The following is an 18,481-nucleotide window of genomic DNA, read 5'->3' on the forward strand; positions in this document are numbered from 1 at the left end:
GCAATTGCAAAACCAGTGAAGTGCCACTTCATCTCACCTTTGCAGCACGTCCACTCCTCTTCCTGCGTCGTGGTTGCCTATGAGCAGGGGTCTGTCTGCCCAAGGACGAGGGGCGCGCCTCCACCCGGAGAAGGGGTGCGCCTCCACCCCTTCGAACAATCCGGCGTCCCACACTGATCTCCGCCCCAAGCCAAAACCCTAACCTACCTATGCAGCTGCCATGACGAACAGAGAGGATGAGGACGAGAGGGAGGAAACGGGGAAGAGGGAAACACTGTCAGCCGGCCAACGGGTAAAGAAGTGAGCGAGGGGCAGGACAGACATTACGCATGTCTAGCTGGACACGTGGCGTGCTGTCAAGGGGAACAGATGAGATTGAGTCCGAAATCGATTGTAGAAGGACGAAAGTGGACAATTTAATAGTTCAGAGGCCAAATTGAGCCTCGAGCGATAGTTTAGAGACAAAAATGGCTATTTCGCCTTTTTTTTAATACATAGGCCCTACTGAAAACACTAATATCAAACCTACAATTACATTCTTTTTTAGACATATTTGAACTGCAAGATTATTTTTTTTTTGGGGGGGGGGGGGGGGGGGGGGGGGGGGACGGATGAAGTATTTTGTTTGGCACAGTATATGAAACCCTAACGAATGAAAATGTTTATATCACAATAACAAATCAAATGGTAGATGGTACACCATAATTCATCTTCGGTCTCTCATTCAGAATGGCCAGCGTACACAGATCACGGCTGAGTACCGAGTACTAGTGTGATAACATGCCAGCTCTCACAAAGACCAGTGCTTGCCTGCATCCCAGTAAAAACAGAAGTAAAATGCTTGACTAGAGACATGGGCTAAACTGAATACAACAGTTTATTTTCCTACAAGTGAAACAAGGTTCTGCATCCTAGACTAAAAATTGTGGCGACACTTCGGCCTTAGAAGAAAATAGTGGATATTCCCATAGCCAAGCACCCTACTGATACCCAAGGGCTCAATCGCTCACCTGAGAAAGAAAGACATGCGAAATGTCAATTCTACATTCTTAACAAACAAATGGATTAATTAACAATCAACTATATGTTATGGTGCAACCATAAACAAACATTTTGTGCTATAAAAAAGTACAAACTACTGTCCTTTACTTGCTGTCTTGGTGTGGAAAGTCATAAATACATACCTTTGCTCATTAGTTTTTCTATTCAAGAAAACAAATTGGAAAGAGTAACTATGGTTACAAACTTTAAGAAATACTTCTTGGCAAGATAAATCCAAATATTTTTACATGTATCTAATTTAGCATTAAACAGCAATACAGAGCATTAGATATTCTAAATTTAAGGTAAGATAAATTTAGTATTTGCCCAGTTTCTCAAATTTCTAAATGAATTCATCTTCTTGGCCAACAAGTCTAATTCTATATTTCTACCTCAACTACTTGTAAGACCTCCATCAAACAGATATTCACCCCCTTGTACTATGGACCAGCTTCAGCTTGAGGATCCATGCAGGATTTGGAGTTTGTAGAACAAAATGGTTCAACCATGTGTAATGTGTTTAATCCAAAACAATCACAAATTGCTCAGCCATACCATCAATTTGCCGGTAACCTCATACTACCATTTTAAATTTGGATCTATGGGCACAATATCAAATAATGAGCACCAGATTCACCAACGAACCCGTGATATGAGAACATGTCCGCAGTGTTTGTCAAAATAGGCAACAGGAATCACATGCCAGTACATAAATCATGCCACTGTCACACCTAAACTAAATGGCAATGATGCAGACCACTATTCATTGGTAATGCTAGGCTCAAGAGATTATTAGATGCTCAGTGACTCCCATCAGGACTCAGAGGAAGATGTCTATTATCGACAGTATGCTACAGAGTGAGGTGAAGAATGTTCCTTGCTCTTATCTCGGGCTCCTGCTGTTGATCAAGAAGCCTTCCAAAGCAAAGCTGCAGCCACTTGTCCATGCAGTGGCTGATCACCTGCTAGTTAGGAGTCATTGTTATCCCATGCAGTTAGCTATTGGGTGAAGGTTGGTCTCCCAGAGACCCCGATAGATCAAATGATTGTCATGTATGATTGCTTAAGGCCATTGAATTATTGCTACTAGCATAAGTCACCTTTGGAAGGGTCAAGAGCAAACCAGTGGTGGTAACTGCTTTGTTTCTCAGTCAACCCTTGGTTCACAATGGTTATGTCTGCAAAAAAAATAGAACCATCTAGACCTTTGGCTGGGCTGCAAATACAAATCTTCAGGATGCCATGGCATCGTTTACTGTAGCTACGGAATTGCTGGTTCGCAATGGTTTTCACAGTTAAAATCCTCCGAATTGGCACCACAACTAGATATATTGGTGCCTTTCTGATCTATTTTACAGACTGTTAGACAAGCTAATGAGGACATCACTCCTTCGGATACAAGGCTTGGAGGTGAATAGGACTAGTGTGGGCCTCCAAGTTATGGTGGAGGCCTAGTCCAACTCAAGCTGGAGTTCACCTCGGACTCCAGGAGCAGTCCTGGTTAAAAACGTCACCCAGGACACATACTCTGTTTTTGACATTCTACCTATGCACAGAAAGCTAAGGAGATAACCTTTTCAATGCCACCGGTCTCATGTCAAAACTCCCAAGTAAACGGGAATCGTTGAAACAAGTGGGTGTTAGGGTGCTACGTCACCATATTTTGGGCCATAGGCCCGTGTATCATGTCGGAGCCCATTAGGGGCGCGTTCATGGTTATGTGCGCCCTAAGACCTATTAATCCATGGCTGCCACTTCATTAGGGTTTGGGTTTTGTTGAGTTCTAGTTTTCCGCATGAAACAAACATTCTTCATAGCACTTGTAACGCTGAGTTCGACTACTTATTCAACTGTGTCGATTAGTCCTTTCAATTCAAGACTTGAACCTATCAGTTTGATAAACTTCATCTCTATTTGCAATATCAGATTGTGTCTTTTACATTGTTGCTTGTGTTCTCGATTCAAAAGGCCTCCTAGGCCAACGGAGCAGTCTGAATCATACTTGATTAGAAGCATGGATCATGAACGCAAGTTCTCCACCAATCAAATTTACCCTCCCTATCGAAAGATCAGGCCAAGTCTCCGTCTCCATCACAAGCGCTGACGGGCTTCAATAGTGGTTCATCGGTCGACACTTTGGTTGAATAGACTTGGTAGAATATCTCCACATACAGCAAGGTTGATCAGCATGTTTGGAACATTCAAGTTCAGGAGTTTACTCTAGCAAGTAAACCTACAGTCCCTTGATTGAATACATCACATTTGTGCAGTGAATGCAAGTGATGGTGCACCCTAATGGTGCAGAATTTCTGTGTGCTTCGATACAGCAGACAGGTTAGCCAACAGCGCCTTCCTCACCCAGCTTGCTGTCTGCTATGTGACAGGACAAGGAAACCATCCAGCACCTGTTATCATCTCTTGAAGTGATGGTACTGTGCCCTCAAGAGTGTTCACAAACAGAAAATAAATGATTTGGAAGCACTGTAGTGGTCCGGGTAGTCAGGGTTCCAGCCCCAGGTGTTTGTTGATTGCTTATGTTTTGACTCATTGTGCATCTGAATTTGTGTCCATGAGGACGAATTTTGTGTTTTGTACCTTTTACTCCTATTAGTGAAATGATGCATAGTTATCCTGCACTCTCGAGAGGACAAAAGGCCAATGCTGACCCCACCAGTGGATATGGGATTTCTAGTTAGCTATTCTGTAATATATGTCAGTAGTTAGCCTAGTGTTCATGTTTTTCAGTTACCTACTATAGCTATTCACTGTCATGTATTTTTCTGTTTCCTTGGCAACCAAGTTGATCATGGTGCCTTGGCAGCTAAGTAGGAATCATAACATCTGCTTTATGCAGTTAGAATATGCTAAGGAGTAGGTATACCACTTGCTTATATATGCAGTGGTTAGCATCTTTTGTATCCAAGTTGTTATTTGCAATTCAATACAATCCAAGCGGCCTGCTGGCCAAGCTGCCCTCTGGCAGCCCCAATTCGCCAACAATTGGCATCAGAGCCCGAGGTTGAGAGAAAGGGAGAGGCATGGCCACCTCCGCAAAGAGAGCAGCCGCCGCCGCCGCCGAGCAGCGTGCGCAGCGTCTGGCCGCGGCAGAGGCCGCAGCCACGCAGGCGCAGCAGGCCACGGAGGCCGCAGCAGCAGCAGCTCGGAACGCGGCCGCCACGGCCGCGGCTCTGCATCGAGAGTTGGTGGAGGATGATCCGCTGCGCGATCGCCGCCCGCCTCCACGGAGGAGCCCGGAGCGCGAGCGCAGGCAGACGCGGTCGCCCGATCGGGATCAGGATCGCCGCCGCGGACGGGCCAGGGGCCGCTCGCCGGTGATCCAGACCGTGTACAAGGATTCTGGCTCGAGCTCCACCTGGCCGATGCTCACCAAGTCCAATTACCATGAGTGGGCCTCGATCATGAAGCTGAAGCTCCAGGCACGGCAACTCTGGGACGCGATCGAGTACCAGGACCTGCCATACCATGAGGACAGGCGCACGGTGGAGGCGATCATCGCCGCCGTGCCGTAGGAGATGCAGATGCCGTTGTCCGAGAAGGGATCGGCCAAGGAGGCCTGGGACTCCATCGCCGCCGCGCGGATCGGCGTCGATCGGGTGCGCCGCGCCACGCTCCAGCGACTCCGCAGCGACTGGGAGCAGCTCGCCTTCCGTCCGGGTGAGCAGATCGAGGACTTCACCCTCCGCTTGATGGCCCTGAAGCAGCAGCTTCTTCTCCACGGCGACAACGACATCGATGAAGAGCGCGCGGTGGAGAGGCTCCTGCGCGCCGTGCCGCCGAAGTACGCCCAGCTCCGGATCACCATCGAGACGCTTCTCGACTTCCAGGACCTCACCATTGAGGAGGTGTCTAGGCGCTTGAAGACGGTGGACGACATGTAGGCGCTGGCCGCGGAACCGGCTGCCATTGGTGGTCTGCTGCTGACAAGGGAGCAGTGGCGTGCCAAGGAGAAGGAGGAGGCTGCCGCTTCCGCGTCAGGCAAGGAACCGCGACGTCGTCCACGCGGCGGCAAGAAGCAGCGCGGGAAGGGCAATCGCGGTGGAGGAGACAGAGGCGGTGGCGATGATCGCGGGGCGGACGACGACACCTGCCTCAACTGTGGTGATCGTGGCCACTGGGCGCGCGACTGCCGCTAGCCGCGCCGTGCTGGTGGTGACCGTGGCGGCGGCGGTGGCAACCAACGCGGAGGAGCCAACCGCGTTGGAGGTGATCGAGGTGGACGGCGCGGTGGTGGGCGTGGCGTTGCTGCGCACGTCGCAGAGGCGGAGGACGATGATGGTGCTCTGTTCCTCGCCCACGGCTTCCTCGAGCTCGACGAGAAGACCGAAGCCGTCTGCTCCAAGGCCACGGCCTCCCTCGACATCAACGAGCCGCATGCGCGTGTATTCCTCAACACCAGCGCCAACGAGGAGGCGCTCGACGGCTGGTACCTCGACAGCGGGGCCACGTATCACATGACCGGCCGCCGGGAGCTCTTCGCCGAGCTCGACACCACGGCGCGCGACACGGTGCGTTTCGGCAACTCGTCTCGAGTGGAGATCAAGGGGACCGGCTCCATCGTCTTCCAGGCCAAGAACAGGGAGCAGCGCGTCCTCCATGGCGTCTTCTACATCCCAGCGCTCCGGAACTCGATCATGAGTTTGGGGCAGCTCGACGAAGGAGGCTCCAGAGTGGAGATTGAACATGGAGTGCTCCGAATCTGGGACCGGCGTGGTCGTCTTCTCGCCAAGGTACATCGCGGGACCAGTCGGTTGTACATCCTGCACTTGGAGGCCGCGCAGCCGGTGTGTCTTGCCGCCAGGAAGGAGGACGAGTCATGGAGGTGGCATGAGCGCTACGGGCACCTCAGCTTCGAGGCGCTGCACCAGCTCGGCAAGCAGGAGATGGTGAGGGGGATGCCGGTGATCAAGCATGCGGAGCAAGTCTGCGACACCTGCGTCACCACCAAGCTCCGCCGCAAGCCGTTTCCGCAGCAGGCGCAGTACCGCGCGCAGGCGCCCCTGGACCTCGTTCACGGCGACTTGTGCGGGCCAGTGACGCCGGCGACGCCAGGAGGGCACCGCTACTTCTTGCTGATGGTGGACGACGCCACCCGCTTCATGTGGGCGGTGCTTCTGCCGACCAAGGATGCTGCTACGGATGCCGTGAAGCGGGTGAAGGCCGAAGCAGAGAAGGAGACCGGTCGTGAGCTCAAGGTGATGCGGACCGACAATGGAGGAGAGTTCACCGTTGGCGAGCTGGCGCAGTACTTTGCCGCCGAAGGAGTCAAGCGGCACTACTCTGCACCACACTCACCGCAGCAGAACGGTGTGGTGGAGCGGCGCAATTAGACGGTCGTAGCGACCGCAGGCGTGCTCCTGAAGCAGAGGTCCATGCCGGCCAAATTCTGGGGGGAGGCAGTGATGACGGCGGTGCATCTGCTCAACCGCGCGCCGACGAGAAGCTTGCAAGGCAAGACCCCCTATGAGGCCTGGCACGGACGAGCGCCGACGGTGAGCTATCTACGTACATTCGGCTGCGTCGCCTACACAAGGGAGCTCGGGCAGCTGCGCAAGCTCGACGACCGCGGCAAGGCTGGGGTCTTCATCGGCTACGCCGAGGGCGCCAAGGCCTACCGGGTCCTCGATCCGGTGACAGGACGCGTCAAGGTGAGCCGCGACGTGGTGTTTGATGAAGGGCGCTGCTGGGATTGGTCCAATTCGGCCGCCGGGACGTCTGCTTCCGCCTCCAGCGACTTCGACATCGAGTTCTGGGGAGTCGACGCAGACGGAGCTCCGCCGCGCACGCCGTCACCAGCTCCAGGGGAGCACGATCCACCGGCCTCCTCTGCTTCACCAGCAGCGGAGACCGAGCAGGCGGATCCAGTTGAGTTCGCGTCACCGCTCGAGGACAACGACGATCGCCTTGACGCCTCCTACGACGGCGAGCAGCTGCGGTACCGTACCATGCCCAACATCGTCAGGGATGCGCCCACACCGCCGCCGGCTTCACGTCTCTTCGCCGAGCTTCATCTCACGCACGCCGGCGAGCCGGCCAGCTTCGCAGAGGCTGAAGGCGATCCTGCCTGGCAGGCCACCATGGAGCAGGAGATCAAGGCGGTTGAGCAGAACCGCACGTGGGAGCTTGTGGAGCTTCCTTCCGGTCACCGGCCCATCACTCTGAAGTGGGTCTACAAGCTCAAGAAGGACGAGCGGGGCGCGGTGACCAAGTACAAGCCGTGTTTGGTGGCGCGGGGTTTCGTCCAGCAGGAAGGGATCGACTTCGACGACGCGTTTGCTCCCGTGGCGCGCATGGAATCCGTCCGAGTCCTCCTCGCGCTGGCGGCCCAAGAAGGATGGCGCGTCCACCACATGGACGTCAAATCAGCCTTCCTCAATGGCGACCTCAAGGAGGAGGTGTACGTGAAGCAGCCGCCTGGCTTCACCGTCGCCGGGAAGGAGAAGATGGTGTACCGTCTGCGCAAGGCTTTGTATGGCCTACGGCAGGCTCCGCGAGCTTGGAACGCCAAGCTAGACGCCACCCTCAAGGAGATGGGTTTCCAGCAAAGCGACCATGAAGCTGCGATGTACAGGCGAGGAACAGGGGAGGAGCTGCTGCTGATCGGCGTCTATGTTGACGACTTGATCATCACTGGTGCCAGCGCTCAAGGCATAGAAGGTTTCAAGGCTCAGATGAAGAAGGTCTTCGACATGAGCGACCTCGGCCTCCTGTCCTTCTACCTGGGGGTCGAAGTACACCAAGATTCAGCTGGGATCACTCTGAGGCAAACCCATTATGCCAAGAGGATCCTTGAGCTAGGAGGTATGGATGCCTGCAACCCTGCCCATACACCAATGGAGGAACGGCTGAGGTTGAGCAGGCAGAGCACGGCTGCAGAAGTTGATCCTACCCAATACAGAAGATTGGTGGGCAGCCTGCGCTACTTGGTCCACACAAGACCTGACTTAGCCTTCTCAGTAGGCTTTGTCAGTCGATTCATGGAGAGGCCGACTGCAGAGCACCAAGCTGCCATCAAGCGCATCCTGAGATATGTGGCTGGTACTCTGGAGTTTGGCCTTCACTACACTAAGGCTCCAGGGAGAGCAAGGTTTGTTGGGTACTGCGACAGTGACTTGGCTGGGGATATTGACACCAGCAAGAGCACTAGTGGCACTCTATTCTTTTTGGGAAGCAATCTTGTGTGCTGGCAATCAGTGAAGCAGAAGGTGGTGGCTCTATCTAGTTGTGAAGCTGAGTACATTGCCACTACCACAGCTGCAACACAAGCTATTTGGCTATCCAGGCTGTTGGTAGACCTCCTTGGAAGGAATGTGGAAGTGGTCGAACTGAAGGTTGATAGCAAGTCTGCACTTACTCTAGCCAAGAATCCAGTCTTTCATGAGCACAGTAAACACATCAGAATCAGGTATCATTTCATCATAAACTGCTTGGAAGATGGAAGTATCGGTGCTGATCACATATCCACCACTGATCAGCTGGCTGACATTCTAACCAAGTCTCTTGGAAGATCAAAATTTGAAGAGATGAGGGGAAGAATTGGGCTCAAGACCATCACTTCCAAGGACCACAAGGCTAAAGGGGAGAATTGTCAGTAGTTAGCCTAGTGTTCATGTTTTTCAGTTAACTACTATAGCTATTCACTGTCATGTATTTTTCTGTTTCCTTGGCAACCAAGTTGATCATGGTGCCTTGGCAGCTAAGTAGGAATCACAGCATCTGCTTTATGCAGTTAGAATATGCTAAGGAGTAGGTACACCACTTGCTTATATATGCAGTGGTTAGCATCTTTTGTATCCAAGTTGTTATTTGCAATTCAATACAATCCAAGCGGCCTGCTGGCCAAGCTGCCCTCTGGCAGCCCCAATTCGCCAACAATATAATGTTCCTAGTTGTCCAGTTCCTTGTATTAGATATGTTTTCCCCTTAATTTTCGAAATTGCTTATTCGGTCATCTGACTTGGAAAGGTCAACTTAAGTTAGCATAATAATTACCACCACCACCAGAACCATGAGTATTTATTTTAGTTAAACAAGATATACAGCAGCATATAACATTGCCAAGTCATGTGCCAACCATGAAAGAAATATAGACAAAGGCACAAAGCAACATGGCACTCCAAGATAATTTTCAGTGTTCAGCAAGAACTTCCATAATCACTAATTAAATATTATCTACAATCCTGCTAAAATCTCCATACTTACTGTTAAAATATGCAAAATCCAGAAACAATTTAACCATTGGAATTATTAAAAGAGGAGCAATTGCATGACCACCTCTAGTTTGAACTCTAACTGCTGATTTGGTCTCCTAGTTTGAACTCTACTTTGAACCATTGCTCCTAGTTTTTCAAAATTTCTTTGGCCTACTCCATTTAGGTCACTACACATTGTTTAGTGCTTAAAAGACATTTCTGTCTTGGACCATGGACCCAACTTTTTCAATGAAATTTGCATATATGGGTCAATTTTGAATTTACCCTCTAGTATTTGCACATCTATGAATTTCTTTAGAGCATCTTGACAGCAAATTTATATGAAAATTGGATAAAAATTTACCCTGAATAGTTAAAAAAAGCAAAGACAAACAAACAATTTCTCTCCTCACATGTCATTCACCAGAAAGAAATTTCCTCTTCAATCCAGATCAGCTGTCACCAAACTGCTGCCACTGCTGCTCCTTGTCACGTACTGATGGACCAAATGGGCCCTGTAATAGGATAACAAGTATGCATGCTGGGCTGCGTCCCATTAAGCATTGGGCTAAGCCCATGTAACTGGCTTAAAGGCAATTGTGCTGCACGGGTTGATCTATCAGACATGAGATAATTATTACTCGAACTCAATTCTGACCCTGACTTGCTTTCTTCTCCGCCGTGGGCGACCACTCCTTCCAACCTCATCGGGATCTTGCCGGCTGAGGCAAGGAACGTCACACTCTTCCACAACCAGGATGAGGCCATCCCCAGAAGCACATTGGATCCCTTACCCCATGATCTATCGATGCACAATCTGATGAAGCTGACACAAGGTGGCAGACATAGTTCAATTCAATGTATTGAAGATGTGAAGGTCCTTGGGTCATCGGGTGCCATGGAATGGATGAATACCTACCATAATAAATAGCTTGGTGGTAAATATCTTGACGAGCTACTCATTATTAATTGGATTCCTGCCTGGCCAGCAAGAACAACAGAACTGATGAACAGCCCAGTAGCTCCAGATGCAAAGCTGGCAAGCCACAAGGGCTTTGAGCATGTTGAAATAGTCGGGCATGATGATGACAGTGGCAATACAGAACATGACACTCGCCTTGCTGCTCCGCCTGCTGAAAGCCTAGCCACACCATGACCCCACAGTGCATGTGCCCCCCTTCCCTTCTTGCAGGCAATGTGCTGCTGCCTCTGCTCCACCTCCACCCGTGCCTCGAGCCCCACGCTCTCTTGCTGCAGCTAATGTGCCACGCATTCTATCAAGGGTGACTGAACCAAGTGGATACAAGGGAGGAGAGGTCAATGTTTTCAAATCATCTAATCGACCCTAGTCGCCATGGGCCTGGCTAGCCAACTAGTCAATATTAGTCGACGACCGTAGTCAGTCCTGGCTGTCCATATAGTCTTGTATATACGAGGACCAATATACTATATATACTATGTTGCATATATATAGTATAAACACTGTAAACCAAGCATCAAGACAAATTGCTGGAATAGTTGACCATGAAGCACCACTGAATTGAGACGTACATAGTTTAATCATTATAGTTTCTGGAATAGATGACCATGAAGCACCACTGAACAGAACAAGAAAATGGAGGATCTCATCATCATAATCCCCTAATCTAGATTGTTGGAGGATGAAGCAGGGATGGGAGCTCCTCAATCTGCCCGCGGATGCAGGGAAGTGAGGTGGGTGAAAGCATAAGCCTTGTGTTTATCTACCTAGGATACTTATCTAGAGTAGTTGGTGGCTGTGTCAGCCCTTATCTTTATCCTTATCTTGCTTTAGCATCTCTAGAATGTACTGTAGCTTTCTTAAGTTGCAAGCAAGCTATCCTATATGTATCCCCAACCTGCCATAGTTGCGGCAAGGCTAATGAAATAGAAATTCCAGCCCCAAACCTGTGATTTGGTTCTAACAAATGGTATTAGAACCTAGTTATCTTTCCTGTGTTCTTACCCATCCCAATCAGGTAGCATGTCCGTCCACTCCTACTCTTCCTCTTCCAATCGCTCCACCACCTCAAGCGCACGGCGTAGGCAAGCCGCGCTGGCTACGGACGAGGACGCGCACCACGCAGAGCTGGTCGCAACGGAGAGACGCGAGCGGGAGGCGGCAGAGCGGGCGGCGGCGGCTGCTCAGGCGCAGAGGCTGGCGGTCGCTGAGCTCGCAGCAGCACGGGCCGCCGAGGAGGTCGCGGACGCGGCAGCTGCTGCTGAGGCGGCGGCAACGGAGGCGGCTGCCCTACGGAAGTGGAGGCGCGCGGGCGGACGCGCGGACCTGGAGCGGCGCGGCGCGGATGCGGGTGTGGGCCGCGCGGGAGCGCGGACGCTGCGCGGGCCCGGCCCGATGCAGACGGCCAGGGTGGGCGGGGACGCGACCCCGACGGCCACGACTACGACGCGGACGAATTCGAGCGGGCTCGAGACGTGCAAGACCGCGAGCGGGTGGATGCGGACCTGCGCGGACGCGATTTCCGCGCCCCAGGCGGACGTGGTCTTGACGGCGCCCCAGGCGGACATGGCCTCGGCGGTGCTCCAAGCAGACGCGACCACTGGCGGGATCCGTGAATCAACTGCGCAATGGAGGCCCAGGCGGCGGAGCTGGAGGCACAGCTGGACTTCGATTGGGAGTAGGGCGGACGGGACACTGGCGCACAGAGCCCTCGTAGGCGGCGCGCCTCTCCTTCCCCGGACCGGCGTCGAGGTCGCCGTGGTCGGCCCGACTCCCCTCCCGTCGTGCAGACCGTCGTCAAGGACGCCGGCGGTGGATGGCCCCATGCTCACCAAGACCAACTACGCCGAGTGGTCCATAGTGATGAAGGTGAAGATGCAGGTGCGGCGCATGTGGGACGCGGTACGGTACGGCGACGCCGACTTCGACGAGGATCGACGGGCGCTGGAGGCACTTCTTGCTACTGTTCCGACGGAGATGCACTCCTCCCTCGCGAACAAGAGGACCGCCAAGGACGCCTAGGACGCCATCGCCGCGGCACGCATCGGCAACGACCGCGCCCACAGGTCCACGCTTCAGAAGCTACGTCAGGAGTGAGAGAACCTGGCTTTCAAGCCGATGGAGGACATTGACGACTTCGCTCTCCGCCTCAACACCCTGATGCAGCAGTTGGCGCGGTACGGCGACAATGACATCGACGAGGAGAGAGCTGTCGAGAAGTTCCTCCGCGTCGTCCCCAAGAAGTACTCGCAGGTCGCCATCGCGATCGAGATGTTGCTGGACTTCTCCAAGCTGTCGATCGAGGCCAAGTTCGGGGACGCCTCCGCCGTGATCAAGGGCGTCGGCTCCGTCGTCTTCACTGCCAAGACTGGCAAGCACCGACTACTCACCGGTGTCTACTACATCCCCGCGCTGAGGAACTCCATCATCAGCTTGGGACAGCTGGATAAGAACGGCTCGCGCGTGGAGATCGAGCATGAGGTGTTGCATATCTGGGATCGCCATCGTCGCCTTCTCGCCAAGGTGAACAGAGGCGCCAACTGCCTCTACGTCCTCCACATGTAGGTGGCGCAGCCCGTGTGTCTTGCAGCCCGCCGCGACGACGACGCCTGGCGGTGGCACGAGCGCTTTGGGCACCTCAACTTCGAGGCCCTGAAGCAGCTCGGCAACAAGGAGATGGTGCAGGGCATGCCGCGAGTCGAGCACGTGGAGCAGTTCTGCGACACCTACGTCCTCACCAAGCAGCGGCGGCTCCCCTTCCCCAACCAGGCAAGCTTCCGCGCCAAGGAGAAGTTGGAGCTCATGCACGGTGACCTCTGCAGCCCCGTGACACCGGCCACACCTGGAGACCGGCGCTTCTTCCTGCTCCTCGTCGACGATGTGTCCCGCTACATGTGGGCGGTCCTGCTTGACACCAAGGCGACGGCTGCGGACGCCATCAAGCTGCTACGGAGGAGTGTGGCCGCAAGCTTCGGGTGCTATGCACCGACAATGGCGGAGAGTTCACAGCGGCTGAGTTCACGGCGTACTGCGCCGACGAGAGGATCCAGCGCCACTTCTCTGCGCCATACACCCCGCAGCAGAACGACATCATTGAGCGCCGCAACCAGACGGTGATGACTGCCATCCATCTCCTCAAGCAAAGAGGGTTGCGAGCAATCTACTGGGGGAGGCGGTGATGACTGCCGTCCATCTCCTCAACCGCTCGCCCACCAAAGCCCTTGACGGCAAGACATCGTACGAGGCCTAGCATGGGCGCAAGCCGGTGGTGAGCCACCTCCGCGTCTTTGGCTATCTCGCCTTCACCAAGGAACTCAACCACGTCGGCAAGCTCGACGACCGGAGCACGACAGGGGTCTTCATCGGCTACGCGGAGGGCGTCAAGGCCTACCGCATCCTCGACCCTGCGACACAGCGCGTCCGCATCTCCCAGGATGTCGTGTTCGACGAAGGGCGAGGCTGGGCCTGGGGCAAGGCGGTGGACGACGGCTCGACTTCTCGACTCTCAGAGACTTCGTCGTCGACTACGTCCACTTCGAGGGAGCCCGGGGAGCTAGCAGCTCATCTTCACCGAGCTCGTCTACCTCAGCACCCGGCTCGCCATCAGCTCCGGCGAGTACTCCAACGCCTACACCACCAGCAAGTCCTCCACCACCTGTACCACCGGCTACGCCCCGCTCTCCTACACCGACTCCCCAATCTCCTGCATCGGCGTCCACACCTTCGAGATCGGCACCAGCAGCTTTGGTCCGTGACGAGCAGCGCACGGTGGAGTTCACGACTCCGCTGTCCGACGACGAGGATCGCGTCAATGCCTACCACGACGACAAGCCTCTGCGCTACCGCACCCTGGACAACATCTTTGGTGATCAGCCTGTCCCTGGACTGGCGATGCACGACTTCGAGGCGGAGCTGCACCTGGCACACAAGGACGGCGAGCTCTGCTCCTTCGCTGAGGCGGAGGGAGACGCGGCATGGCGTGCCACGATGCAGCAGGAGATGGACGTGGTCGAGCGGAACCGAACGTGGGAGCTGGCGGATCTTCCTACCGGCCACAGCGCCATCACCCTTAAGTGGGTCTACAAGCTCAAGAAGGATGAGGCCGGGGCGGTGATCAAGCACAAGGCGCGTCTGGTGGCACGCGGGTTCGTCCAGCAGGAGGGAGTCGACTTCGACGATGCCTTCGCGCCCATTGCACGGATGGAGTCCGTTCGTCTCCTCGCAATGGCGGCCCAGGAGGGTTGGCGTGTGCACCACATGGACGTCAAGTCCGCCTTCCTCAACGGTGACCTGAAGGCGGAGGTCTACGTCCAACAGCTGCCGGGATTCGTCATCCCCAGCAAGGAGAACAAGGTTCTTCACCTACGCAAGGCCCTCAAGGTTCTTCACCTGCGCAAGGCCCTCTACGGTTTGCGACAGGCACCTCGAGCTTGGAACGCCAAGCTGGACTCCACCCTCAAGCAAATGGGGTTCCAGCAGACTCCTCACGAGGCTGTTGTCTACCGGCGGGGCAAGGGAGGCAATGCCCTGTTGGTAGGCGTCTACGTCGACAACTTGGTGATCACCGGCACCAAGGAGGCCGAGGTGGAGGCGTTCAAGGAGGAGATGAAGGCAACCTTCCAGATGAGCGACTTGGGCCTTCTCTCCTTCTACCTGGGGATCGAGGTCCACCAGGACAGTTCCGACATCTCCCTTCACCAGACTGCCTACGCCAAGCGCATCGTCGAGTTGGGTGGGCTCACCGGCTGCAACCCAGCCCACACTCCCATGGAGGATAGGTTGAAGCTGAGCCGTGACAGCACAACAAAGGAGGTCGACGCCACGCGGTACCGGTGCATTGTGGGCAGCCTTCGCTACCTCGTCCACACGCGGCTGGACCTGGCGTTCGCCGTTGGCTACGTCATTCGGTTCATGCAGTGACCGACGACGGAGCACGAGCAGGCTGTCAAGAGGATCCTCCGCTACGTCGCGGGCACTTCCGACTATAGCTTGCACTACCCGAGGTGTCCTAGTGCGGAGCATTTCATCGGGTACAGCGACAGCGACCTCGCCGGCTACAGCGACACAAGCAAGAGCACCAGCAGGACGTTATTCTTCCTCGGCAAGTGTCTGATCAGCTGGCAGTCAGTCAAGCAGCAAGTGGTGGCTCTATCCAGTTGCGAGGCAGAGTACATCGCTGCCACAACCGCTTCGACTCAAGCTCTCTGGTTGGCTCGGCTGCTGGGCGATCTAGGCAAAAACGGAGAAGCAGTTGAGCTCAGGGTGGACAACAAGTCCGCCTTGGCCTTGGCGAAGAACCCCGTCTTCCATGAGCGCAGCAAGCATATCCGCATCAAGTACCACTTCATCATGAGCTGCTTGGATGAGGGGAGCATCAAGGCCGGCTACATCAACGCCTAGGATCAGCTCGGTGACCTTCTCACCAAGTCCCTTAGGCGGGTCAAGTACCAGAAGCTTCGCGCCAGGATTGGAATGGTTCAAATTCCCCAGAAGGCGCCACACAAGACTTAGGGGAGAATGAAAGCATAAGCCTTGTGTTTATCTACCTAAGATACTTATCTAGAGTAGTTGGTGGCTATGTCATCCCTTATCTTTATCCTTATCTTGCTTTAGCATCTACTTTAGCATCTCTAGAATATGTTGTAGCTTTCTTAAGTTGCAAGCAAGCTATCCTATATGTATCCCCAACCTGCCATAGTTGTGGCAAGGCTAATGAAATAGAAATTCTAGTCCCAAACTTGTGATTTGGTTCTAACAGTGGGAACAGGAACTCCTCAATCCGTCGGCAGATACAGGGAAAAGAGGACGGCGGATGCAGGGAAGAGATGTAGGGAAGGGCGCCGGTGGCTTCCCCCACGCGAGGTACTAGAATGTGGTGACTGGTAAGAGGTTCTCCTGCCATCCCACGCTGTACTAGCAAAGGGAATCCAATGGGCAGAGAGCAGACTTGAGGATATAGGGCTGAAGACATTCTCAGCCCAAGTGGTCGGACCAGATAAAGTCCAGTTCACATTCTCAGCCCAGTCGTCGAACACCTAGTCACCCGATTAAACATGACTAATCATACGACTTGATTCCTGGTTAGTCTGGTCGAGTTGTAGTGCCTAATCAAGGGCAGAGGACCGATAAGCCTGACTACTTGATAACACTGGGAGAGAGTCAGGTCAAGGCCATGCCATGGATAGGAGATAAAGGCTCAAGGGCTGTCTTTAACCCTCTGGGTCCATTTTTAACTGGTTTCTTCCTTTTTTTCATTGGTACATGTAAAAAAAGGAGCAAACATGCAAAGATGGGAAAACGAAGGCAAATAAGAAGTTAGAATTCAAAGTAGGGGCAGCCATACATTTGTCCCATAAAAGAACTATCAAGATAAATTAAATGCAAGGAATCGAAGAACTTTTGTTCAATACATAATGGAGATGCTTCAAAAATATGAACTGCTACTAGCTACTCAATCTAGCAGCAAAGCACTGAATAGCGCTATTAGCACCTTGAACCTCAGTCAAACTTCCAAAGTACATGTGATGTATGGATGAATGTACAGCAGTAGATAAATGAAAGGGGTTATGTGGCAAGCAATGGTCATCAGAAAAATGAAAAGCAGCTTTTTTTTTAGTTTACATGAGCCGGAAGCAGGAAAAGATGCATACCTATCCTGGCAGCTTTCCAAAAGAAACCACGGAATCTGTCATTAGATATTATGGGGGTAAGTGAGAATATAAGACGATCAGATAACTACAATTAACCATGTACAGATGTTGGTCCCTTCACAGTCCTATGTTGGCTCGGTGGGATCCAGGCCATTCAAAATCCAAGAAAAAATCTAAACTAATAGTTTAAGAGTACAGTGGACATTAATGGTTTCAAAGAAACAGGAAACAACATGCAATGTTTTGTTCCTTACAAAGTTATGGATAAAAAATATGAAGCTCAAGCTATCAACTTTGTCAAAACTGTGGCTGCCTTTACTCACAAGTGCAAATCAACTGATGTTGCCAGCTCAATCCTTGTGCAGAAATTGGTTTCACAAAAAAAACAGGAAAGAAGACAAATGAAACACTTGCACAGATCTAATACACTAAATTCATTTGACTCACCAAAGGTAGTGCAAAATAGTAGAACAGCTTTAAATCCTATGCTAGCCAAATAACTTAGGAGTACTATGAACCTCTGACCTCAATACCTTGCTGGTAATCTTGGTCAAAACAAACTAGCTTTACCTTCTCTCCCGGCAAGGTTCATCCTCATCCTTATTAGAGGTTTTAATTATCTCTGAATCATAACTATTAAAAAAAACTATCTTTGAATCAGCTCATGGACGGCGTCTGACGCCGTTGAACACAATTCACAGCAACCAGATGGCTATATCCTTCACACTGATTTTGACCTTCAATTATTTGCCACCATAGCCAAAGAACAAATTCTACAATTGGGCATAACAGAGAGCACAAGATGGAATCCCCAAATTCTTTGTGATTTAGTAGGCTAGCAATGGAAGAAAGAAAATTACCCTGTGCGGTCGTTGAGGATGGCCGGGAACTGCATCTTGATGTAGGTGCAGGTGCAGATCACCAGCAACACCACGGTCAGGAAGGAGTAGAAGTTGAACAGCGCCGACTTGCAAAATCAGATACGGGAAAGCGAGTTGGGTGGCGGTAGATCCGAGGCAAGGGACGCAGAGGGTCGGGATGTAGGGATGTATCTTACCATGGTGCTCACCTCCCTCCTTCCGTGTTGCTGGCGTCCTGCTACCAGGGGACGCGGAGGTCGGGACGGATGTGGCTGGAACGGCGTGGAGTCAACTGCTGCTTCGGCTGAGGGTCGGGATGTATCTTACAATGGTGCTCACCTCCCTCCTTCCGTGTTGCTGGCGTCCTGCTACCAGGGGACGCGGAGGTCGGGACGGATGTGGCTGGAACGGCGTGGAGTCAACTGCTGCTTCGGCTGTTCCCGCTGCAACTGAGGCTTTTAGTTCGTGAAATGAAAAATTTTGGATGTTACATAGGATGTTTTGAAATGTTGGAAGACGGATATTAATAAAAAAACTAATTACATAGCTCGCTGGAAAACTATGAGATAAATTTATTCATGATAGTTACTATAGCAGTTATGGCTAATCATGGACTAATTAGTCTTAAAACATTCGTCTCGCGATTTCTAGCCAAACTGTGAAATTAATTTTTTTTTATCTATATTTTATACTCCATATATGTGCCGTAAGATTTAATGTGATAATTTAGGGTGAAAATTT

General features: G+C 52.5%; 1 long non-coding RNA gene across 1 annotated transcript; it reads right to left on the reverse strand.

Annotated features, from left to right (window-relative positions):
• Positions 1-678: 678 nt before the first annotated feature.
• On the reverse strand, positions 679-18,162 carry LOC136517353 (uncharacterized). Its single transcript, XR_010774262.1, has 3 exons — positions 17,938-18,162; positions 17,741-17,847; positions 679-1,010 (listed from the first exon to the last, which is right to left on the reverse strand). It is a non-coding gene; the product is annotated as an uncharacterized lncRNA (long non-coding RNA).
• Positions 18,163-18,481: the final 319 nt, after the last annotated feature.

This window comes from Miscanthus floridulus, chromosome 17, assembly GCF_019320115.1.
Source record: "Miscanthus floridulus cultivar M001 chromosome 17, ASM1932011v1, whole genome shotgun sequence".
In the NCBI taxonomy this organism is placed as follows: Eukaryota; Viridiplantae; Streptophyta; class Magnoliopsida; order Poales; family Poaceae; genus Miscanthus; species Miscanthus floridulus.